The sequence below is a fragment of the Procambarus clarkii genome, chromosome 79, assembly GCF_040958095.1.
Source record: "Procambarus clarkii isolate CNS0578487 chromosome 79, FALCON_Pclarkii_2.0, whole genome shotgun sequence".
In the NCBI taxonomy this organism is placed as follows: Eukaryota; Metazoa; Arthropoda; class Malacostraca; order Decapoda; family Cambaridae; genus Procambarus; species Procambarus clarkii.
The window spans coordinates 8,303,619-8,313,618 of NC_091228.1; the positions used below are offsets into that span (position 1 = coordinate 8,303,619).

At 38.4% G+C, this 10,000-nt stretch overlaps 1 pseudogene; it reads right to left on the reverse strand.

Annotated features, from left to right (window-relative positions):
- The window catches only part of LOC123764532 (zwei Ig domain protein zig-8-like), a 325,506-nt pseudogene that overhangs the window by 34,768 nt on the left and 280,738 nt on the right, over positions 1-10,000 (reverse strand).

The following is a 10,000-nucleotide window of genomic DNA, read 5'->3' on the forward strand; positions in this document are numbered from 1 at the left end:
GATACATATAACCTAGATTTATTCTGCATTGCAAGCCTGGTTAACCTTTTGTGTGGAGGTAAACGTATTGGGTCGCTTTAATTAGTCCGCGAGCGGGAGAATTTACTGACCTGATTATCTGAGATATTAAGTTCATATTTGGTCATAAATCACATAAAATTATAATGAAATAATCCCGCTCGTCCATAAATATCAGTAAATCAGTTGAACGATAATCATATAAGCAACTCACCAAGGAAAAATATATAGTTTGCACAAAATTTGGTCATAGCGTTTTGGTAATTTATCTTGTGCTTAAAATCTCGCTGATTGTCAGGTTAAAGTAAACAAAAAAAAATACTTTTTTGTTTACGTTTAGAAAACAACAACAAATTAGACCAATAGCTAAAAAGACAGAGCCCAAGAGCTTACACTCGGCCCGCTAGACAAAATTAGATGTGTACTATATATATTTACTAATGCATAAAAATAAAACAATGGCACTACGGGCTCACCATAGCCCGTGCTACTTGCTCCAGGTAGCGAATCTTTAACAACAGCCTAAAAAGGTAATTTACAAACACTGTTTTCCTTCAACAAATTCTTTCCTCGTTGCAAACTGAATTAGTTAATGAAAGTCGCTGAGATAGAACTCCTTAGGAGAACTTTTTTACACCCAAGTGATGACCAAGCAAATTATTTTTTAAGCTGGGTTATTAATTAACTTAACTGAATATATTATCAAACAAAATCCATTGAATTTCAAGTGTTTAATTTTGTTTTATCTTTAGCTTTTCAAATGATTAATTTGGAGTTGGGGGTCAGGTAAATATAGACACACGAGTACACATTAAAATGTGTACACAGTTACACATAAGGCACTAAGGTAAGAAGTGAACCAAAGCACAGATACATGATGGTATATGTTCAATATATATGAGGTACATGTTCAATATATACATGATGGTACATGTTCAATATATATATAATATATATTGCACGTATTTTCGTGAATATTCTCCGTTTTCCTTACTTGTTTCTTCACTTAAGAAGTTGAAAATATTGCTCTCCAAAGTTATCTTTAAAGCTGTTTTTGACCCGACGCTAAAAGATGCGTTTCGCTAATTCTTGTTAACGAAAGTTTCTTGTTGTATGATATATTCCCTTGGATGAGGTGATGGGAATGAGGTGATGGGGGGATGAGGTGAATGTAAGCCACCTCATATATAGGTTCATTGTATCGTGTCAATCTCCTGTTTGCATGATGGATGATGCGGAATTTTGCATGTTCCGTCGTGTTCTGCAAGTTGGCAGAGTGTAATTTGGTGCTGATTGGCTATTGATACATGACTTGGTTTGCTCGATGTCTGAGGCCTCGTCAATGTTCAGTCTTCTCTTGTCGCTGTATCAGTCGATTATTTTGGTGTATTTTGACCAAACCACACACTAGAAAGTGAAGGGACGACGACATTTCGGACCATCTGGAAATGGTCCAGTACGGACCGAAAAATCGTCGATCCTTCACTTTCTAGTGTGTGGTCTGGTCAACATACTTCAGCCACGTTATTGTGACTCATCGTCTGATTATTTTGGTGTAGTTTGTGAGAATATCTTTGATGATTATCTGGTTATGTATAGATACTAGTTAAAGAAACATATAGTCTCCATACCTACATTCATATAGTGTCTCTACGTACATTCATATAGTCTCAATACGTACATTAATATAGTCTCTATACAAAACACGTAAATTCAGTCCAGCCTCTCTTCTCACTGTCAGAAAAAAATGAACGCCAACCCTCAGATTCAAAACAGAACGTTTCTCTGTGAATGTCATTAACATAATAAAGATGTTCTGATCTTTGCCCCTAATGTTTTATTAGTAATGCTGTCCGGGAGAGGGGATGGTGTTTGAGGAAGGGGGGGGGAGGGGCGTGAAAGCGAGACAGAGAAGTAGAGAACTAGAGAGAGAGAGAGAGGGAGGGCGAGACCCCTGGTAACATCGGGTATCAGCCATAGTGTATCAATATTATTAGAGAGAACGTGTCTGTCTGTCCAAAGTTGTTGGCCAAACACTGGGATTTATCGCCCCCCTTAATTTTCAGGGGGAATGATCTGGGGCTCGGGACGGAGATAGGCTGATCCGGGTAGGCCTAAGTTAAGAACTTAAAAAAAATATTATTAGTTATTAATGACAACAAGCGATTTTCATGGAGTCAAATGTGAAATAACTTGAAGATTTTATAAATATTGTAACATTACAGTTTTCAGTGCTTTTTAACAATTAAATTTCAATGAGACGGAGAAGGGGAGAGGTGCAGGGGAGAGGGAATGGTGGAGTACTGGGAGAGGATCGATAAGTGGAAGAGGAAGAGGGAGGTGAAGTAGTTAGGGTGAAGGGGACGATTTTGACCAGACCACACACTAGAAATTGAAGGGACGACGACGTTTCGGTCCGTCCTGGACCATTCTCAAGTCGATTGTCGACTTGAGAATGGTCCAGGACGGACCGAAACGTCGTCGTCCCTTCAATTTCTAGTGTGTGGTCTGGTCAACATACTTCAGCCACGTTATTGTGACTCATCGCCTGCAAGGGGACGATTGGTTGTATGAAGAAATGTTCTGACCTCTCCATACTGCCTTGTTGTTTGAGTATCATCAGGCGCCTAGGTAATGTCAATAGTTTGGCCTCACCCAGGGAGCCGGCCGGCCGAGCGGACAGCACACTGGACTTGGGATCCTGAGGTCCCGGGTTCGATCCCGGGCACCGGCGAGAAACAATGGGCAGAGTTTCTTTCACCCTATGCCCCTGTTACCTAGCAGTAAAATAGGTACCTGGGTGTTAGTCAGCTGTCACGGGCTGCTTCCTGGGGGTGGAGGCCTGGTCGAGGACCGGGCCGCGGGGACACTAAAGCCCCGAAATCATCTCAAGATAACCTCACTATAGGCATATGAAATTTTGGCATCAGCCTATAATAGTCTTGATCTAGGTCATGGGGCATGAAACACATGGGCCAGTAGAAACTATTCACTCCAGCGATAGTAGGAAAACATTATTTTCCGCGAATGCTACAGTGGGACTTGCTAGCTTTATAAGATCATAGACAAAATTCTTATTTCTAAGAAAAAATACCATCTGGTATTAAGTTGCCATAAGCAGTCAATCCTCGGTTGAGGGATTGATTAAATGCTAGTGATTTGAATATGCTCGTTCTTTGATAAGAGACCATTTTTCAATGTAAACAATATTCGATAATTTTTTTTTTTTCAAATAAATAATAATATTGACAGAGCTTATTATTTTCCATCATGAACAGAGTAAATTTGAGCATGTTCGATACAAGTATAAATATATCAAAGGGACATATCAGGCACAATGACATATGTAACAACATATTTTATAACCAATTAAATATTTTCCTATATTATGCACCCAATACCCATCCCGTGGGCTGTGAAGGAAAGGGTTATATAAGCATTTTATAACCTAAAATATTTCTGGTGACTTTAATGTAATCCAATTTTATACAACAGGAGCTAAAGAGAAGCACATGAGAAAATCCCTTGATAAAGTGTCTGGAGACTGAAAGCCAGGCATTACGACCCATTATAAATGAGTGGTAGCAGAGAGCAGCAGAAAACTGCCGAACAAATAGGCCAATTTTTCATATTTACAAAGCCTTTGTTATCATTTTGGGAGAGGCTTTCGTTAACAATTTATCAGTGGTAACCTAATCTTGATTGATGAATGGATTACTGTTATATTCATCAACTAAAATAATTTGTATTTACAATAAATATATTAAATTACAAACACACTTATCAAACACAGTCTAAAAAAACAAGACGTTTTTATTAAAAACAAAATAACTCTTAAAGAATCATGCTCTAATATTCCTGAATAGTTTCTCACTACACCAAACCCGAGATTTTTAGATCATGTGAGGTCCAAAACTTCTTCAAAGCCTTCGATGCAAGCACTTGTGAAAGCCACTCTCAGATAGCTGCAGTGAATAAGATGACAGATGTTACGATTAAGAGGTATATCGGGTATATCAAAATATAACTTGCTGTGAAGCAGTCGTTCGGGTCCTGTGAAGTTATGTGGCTCATGGTTCAGCCTGTGAAGATAAACATAAGTGTTTCAAGACTTGTGGAGTTACACTGGTTCAGAGGGCAGTCCTGTGAAGTGATGCTTTGGATGAGGTTTCAAGTCCTTTGCAGAGATATTTTGATTTATGTTTCAGGTCCAAGGAAGTGAACTTTTTTGTATGTTTCAGGTCCAATAAGGTGATTTTGTTACTATTTCTGGTCAGTAAATTAAATCCTGGTTGATATTTCAGCAACTGTGATACATGGATGATGATCTGGTCCTATGAATGGGTATTATAATTGCTATTTCAGGTGTGATGAAATGATACTTTGTTGATATTTCCTGTTCCTTGAAATAATACTTGGTTGATAGTTTAAATCACAGGTTCTCTGAAGTTATGATGGTCATGGATGTCCTGTAGTGTGTTACAAAGCTAATTGTTCACACCCGGGGTTCTAGTCAATAAGGAACGCTTAATAAGAGGAATTATTACTCAGTGGAAATTAGCGTTACACTTATCTCTTGAACTCTGAAGTTTTCTGAGCCATCTAGTGTATGTGTGATGTTATTTACCACTTAATAAGAAATTATTTAGGAGTTTTTCTTGCGTATTTTCTGTTTTCCCCTTTCGTTATCAAACTCTGTGGCTGGAAAAAGGAATAATGAGTTTTTTTTGTGTGAGAGTGCGTATGCGCGCGTCTGACCTGCCCAACCTATCCATACTCCATAATTTGAATTTACATGACGATTTTAAGCTCCCGGGACCCGCCTCTCGGTCAACCTTAGCCTATTTCAACGTCAACCTTCTTGTTATTCATCATATTGATAATTAAATTTTTTTAAATTACCTTTAAATATTTGCACTTCTAGTTCGTTCCCTGCTCCATTGCATTGCAGCGATGGCTAAGCATCTTGCAGGGTCGGCGTCTGACTCTTGACGGTTCGAGTGGTTGGCTAATCTTATTTTACTCTTTAATCCTATCACAACTCTTTGTACTCACGTCCCTTCCACTTGTTACATAGTTATATTGCCTTGGCATATTCTCATGGTAATTTCCTTGCCTCATCTTCACCTCTCGCTCTCCCCAACATTTTCTCAACTCCTTTTAATGGTCATCACTCTGATGACTTCCTGTAACACCATGGATATATACCTTTTCCGCCTAACTATCCCTAGTAGTAGTAGTAGGCATCCATCAGTCTCAGGAGACTATGGAGTTGCGCTCTGGTTGTCGGTCTGGAATGGACTCACCAGGGCGCAAAGCCTGGGTAGGTTGATTCGGGGGAGATGCTGTTACCCAGGCAGCAGGTCCTCCCTCTCCACGGCGCTGAAAGTCTCAAATAAAAATTACCCCACCTAAGCACCCCCGTAACCCCCTTCCCTTTTAACCCCCCTCCCCCCCAACCCCTGCTAAACCATTTGCAACACTCTGCAACACCCGCCACTTACCGACGACGTTGAGTGCATAGGACATGTACATTTTGGGCTCAGTGTTGACCTGACACTCGTAGATTCCAGCGTCCCTCAGTTGAGCGAACCGGATCTGTAGCGTCCAGTTCTCAGACTTGTCTGGGTGGATCACCTGTGAAAAGTACTGGCATGAAACTTCTGTGAGTGAGGGAGATATAAAAGGGTAGAAGGGGGAGAGAAGATAAAAGAGAGAAGAGATACAAGGGCCAACAGCTTCAAGCTCAACAAGCTACAATGTAGGACAAAAAAACAGATGGTTTATCATCCATAGGGATATACAACCATGGAACCGCCTACCTGCCGATGCCGTAAAGGCCAAGATATTAGTGCAGTTCAAAATTCCAGTTGGGAAAAATGCTCAAGAAAATTGGGGGGATCTATTACAAGCCGCTGGCCTCCTGTCCAGGCCGAGGGCATTAGATAGATGGCGACCCTCAGGTAAATTCAGGCATACCATGTCATTGGATGGTTTTTCTCACCTGATGGTTATTTGTTTATAGCTGCATGTATTAATTTTGTTTCTGTTCTGCCGTCTGTTCTGTTTCTATTGTGTTCTGTCCTCAGTTCTGTTTGTTATATTCTGTCCCCCTGTTCTTTGTTTTGATTCTTTATATTTGTTAGACTTTGGGGTGGAATATTCTCTTTCCTTTCTCTTCCTTCATTTCATCAATTCCTCCTCTCATCATCTCCATTTGACTTGTTTCGTCATTTTTTGCATGTCTTCTCCATAAATTTATCCACCATTTCCACATTACCAAGTTATTCAATCTTACATAATTTTTATTTCTGTAATGAAATCTCATTTCTCTGCTCCTATGAATCCTTGTCTTTGTTTTTAATTCTGTAATGTAGTGAAAACCACAGGTTACTATGGTCGAAAACTCGTTTTGGGATTCTACGATTCACGATCTTAATGTCCTAGTCTTTTGTGAGAAAATGGAGTCCAGCTGATAAAGTGAATTCCCTTTCACTTCCTTCGTGGCATTTGTTTTTTACTTACTGTGTTAGGATGTTCCGTTTCATAGCTTTCACTAATTTTACGTTCCATGTTTCTTCTCGGGGAGTCGATCCACGATAATCCATAATCAGCAGCTTTACTTTATTCTGCTTTGTTTTGTATTCAGCAACCTTATTGCTGTATGGGTCGTTTGTTTCATGTTGCTGATTGACATATCACCCACACAGGTGTGTGTGTGTGTGTGTGTGTGTGTGTGTGTGTGTGTGTGTGTGTGTGTGTGTTTGTGTGTGTGTGTGTGTAAGAGCTTGTCCATATGTTCATTAAATACACATTCTCCCTTTCAAAAATTGCAATACAAGATAATTATTCAATAGAATTTTAGTAATGTATCTATATATTATGCAACAATGAGAAAAGGAATTAACAAAAAATTCCACAAATTACATGATCATTTTAAATTGCAATAAATATTAAATCCATAAGTGATACAGTGGGAAAACAATTTCCTTTTTGAAACTATTAATATTATTTCATTATTATAAATAAATAATGTCGTCTCACAGACATAATATCAATGGATAAAATCCCACACATATGTCTTTGTACATTTGATGTAAAGATTTACACCAAGTCTTTCGCAACGACTAAAGCATTCTAATTAGCCATTGAGATTTAAGTCTCACCTTAATCACACACTCAGACATTGACAAAGCACTCAGAAGAGTGCAAAAAACTGTCTGTAAATCTTTAAATAAAATACACAAATAGATAAGTGTGGTTTTTGCACCTTACATTATAAATATTAATCTGTTTTCATATTTTAACTCTCTCTGTCTCTCCCTGTCTCTGTCTCTCCCTGTCTATCCATTTTCTTTCCCCATTTCATTTCCACAAATCCCTTATATCCTACTTCACTACTTCCGACCCCACCGGCCTGGTACGCACCTGAAAGCGCTGGTCTGAGGCGAAAACCACCATTCCTGAGCTCATAACGTGTAGGTCTCTCTTCCTGATCCACGACACTTGCTGAAATAAACACAGTAGGATGAGGAACTATGCGTTACCTGAGGTTTATACTGTGTGGGATTTGTGTTATATGTAATTTATTTTTTACTGGTCATCCTTCCATTGGTATTGGAATGACTTCATGATAAGAGGAGTGGGAATATTATCATTATTATCAGATGTAGTGGTAGTATTAGAAGCAGTAATCGGTAAAGAACTATGTGCGATTAATTGATACTTTTGTATTGGTAAGTTATCTATGCAAATCATTACAGTTGTGATCGGATTGAACAGATGTTCAGCCGAACAAAAATTGTAGGTTACACAGTAATCAGACTTGTATTGACAAAACATGATATATAAGAATATAATAACCATATATATAAATATTTAATTAAAGTTATTCCATTGTCTCAAAATGATATTTATATGTAACATAAGTTTATAATAATTTAATTAGACTATCAATCCCATTTAACATTATTAATAAAAAAACAAAACTAAAAGATGAATTAATAAAATTCATTAAAAATTAATATTAGTTAATAAAAATATACTATAGACTTCAATAAATTTGTAATTTTTATCAACTTCTTTTGTTTGTCGATAAAAAAAATTACGTTGAAGAAGTTGATAAAAATTACAAGTTTTTGAAGTCTACAGTATATTTTTATTCTACTTCTGAGGCTTTATTAAGTGGAGTCACAAAAGAGATGTACAAACAGAAAGATGTGTATATACTCGCTGTAGACATAAGAGCTAACTAGAGTATACATGATTATTTTGGTTATGCGAACGCACAAAAAACTCATCATGAAACATTCAATACACAAAAACAATCAAAATAATTTGTTCTAAGGATTTGTTAGCCCCATATTCAACCCTTCGATATGAAGGTAATACTGAAGCGGTTTGGATGAGGAGTTGGTGCTGGCAGACTCAAGCTTCCTCATACTCCTAAATCTGAGAAGTACCGTGAGCCTCACGAAGCTTAGGAGGATTAAGCTGCCACTGAGGTCGCTAGGGACTCTGCGGTCGTGTGTTCTTAAGTTGTGTTTGAGGGAGGGTTGGGCTCAAGCTCATGGGTCGCGTTAAAGATTAGGCGGTAGTGCGTGTGTGTGTCTGTGTGTGTGCTCACCTATTTGTGCTTGCGGAGGTTGAGCTTTGGCTCTTTGGTCCCGCTTCTCAGCTGTCAATCAACTGGTGTATAGATTCCTGAGCCTACTGGGCTCTATCATATCTACATTTGAAACTGTGTATGGAGTGTATATGAGTCAACATACTAGAAGAAATAGATTGGCTAGAAAGGCCGGGTCCAAGAGCTAATAACGAGATTCTGCAGAAAGAAATAGCAAATAGTAAAGACATACACATATATGTATATGCTGTATATATTGTGGGATATTTGGGTTTGATTCTGATTAATTAATAATTAAAGTAGTAAATTAAATTACGAAGGACCACCCGCTTTTAAAGTAAAGAGGGAAACTGAGAATTTCTGATCATTAGATAAAATTCTAGAGAAAACCAGTGACTATGGATATGACTAGAAAGTATGATCATAAGAATAATTAATGGGCTGTATTATTAAAAACCAAACCTCAAACACCTACATTGGGGGGTTATTACTGGAGGTCAGTACGTCCAGGAATCAGTGTGGTTCGTTCACTAATTCTATTAATAATAATCTAATCCTATAATTAATGTTGAATATAATCTGATTCATACAAAGAAGAACATGAATATGAGCATAATAATGAGTTACAGTAAATCACACATTATGTTGTACATTCTGAATGTATCAAATTGCAAAGTTATGAATAAAAAGAAATAAGCCTTAGCTGGTAATAGATTCCTTTAGATAACCCTGGCAGTCCTCTTAATCTCCAAGTCTGGCACACCGACGAATGACACGGTTAACATGGAGAAGACAGCATGAGGAATTCGTCTCTCGAGCTGCAAGATAAATAACTACCAGTAGCAATTGATTTAACTACTCAATACATATTCAAGATTATTAATATCTACAGATAGAATTCTAATCACCTGTTATTAGGTGTTGTCTCGCCGCGTGACGTGCAATCACCCTGCCATTAATACACTTATAAATGATGCATCAAATAAAAGTACTTAACTGTGGGCACTGTGTAAGTATTAAGATTGCCGTAATTACGTATCCCAAATTCAGGTGAGCTTATCCTGGATTTGTACGTCTCAAGTTGGCTGATCACGTGTCGTCAGGAACCAAGTCTAGGGGCCCTTATTTAACACCAGCACTAGTTGAAGATATTATCTGCAAGGTCGTTCACGCCTCACAGTGGCGGCTTTCATCTGTGGATAGACACACGTGTCCTATTTGCTGGACAATGGCGTCTTTTGTGAGTACGGTAAGCGCAGGTCTGCCTCTCTTCGGTTCCCCACGTGTACGTGTACCGACTCCCTCACCGACGTGTACTGGCGTCGCGTCCCTCCCCCCACGCCGAGTCGACGTTCA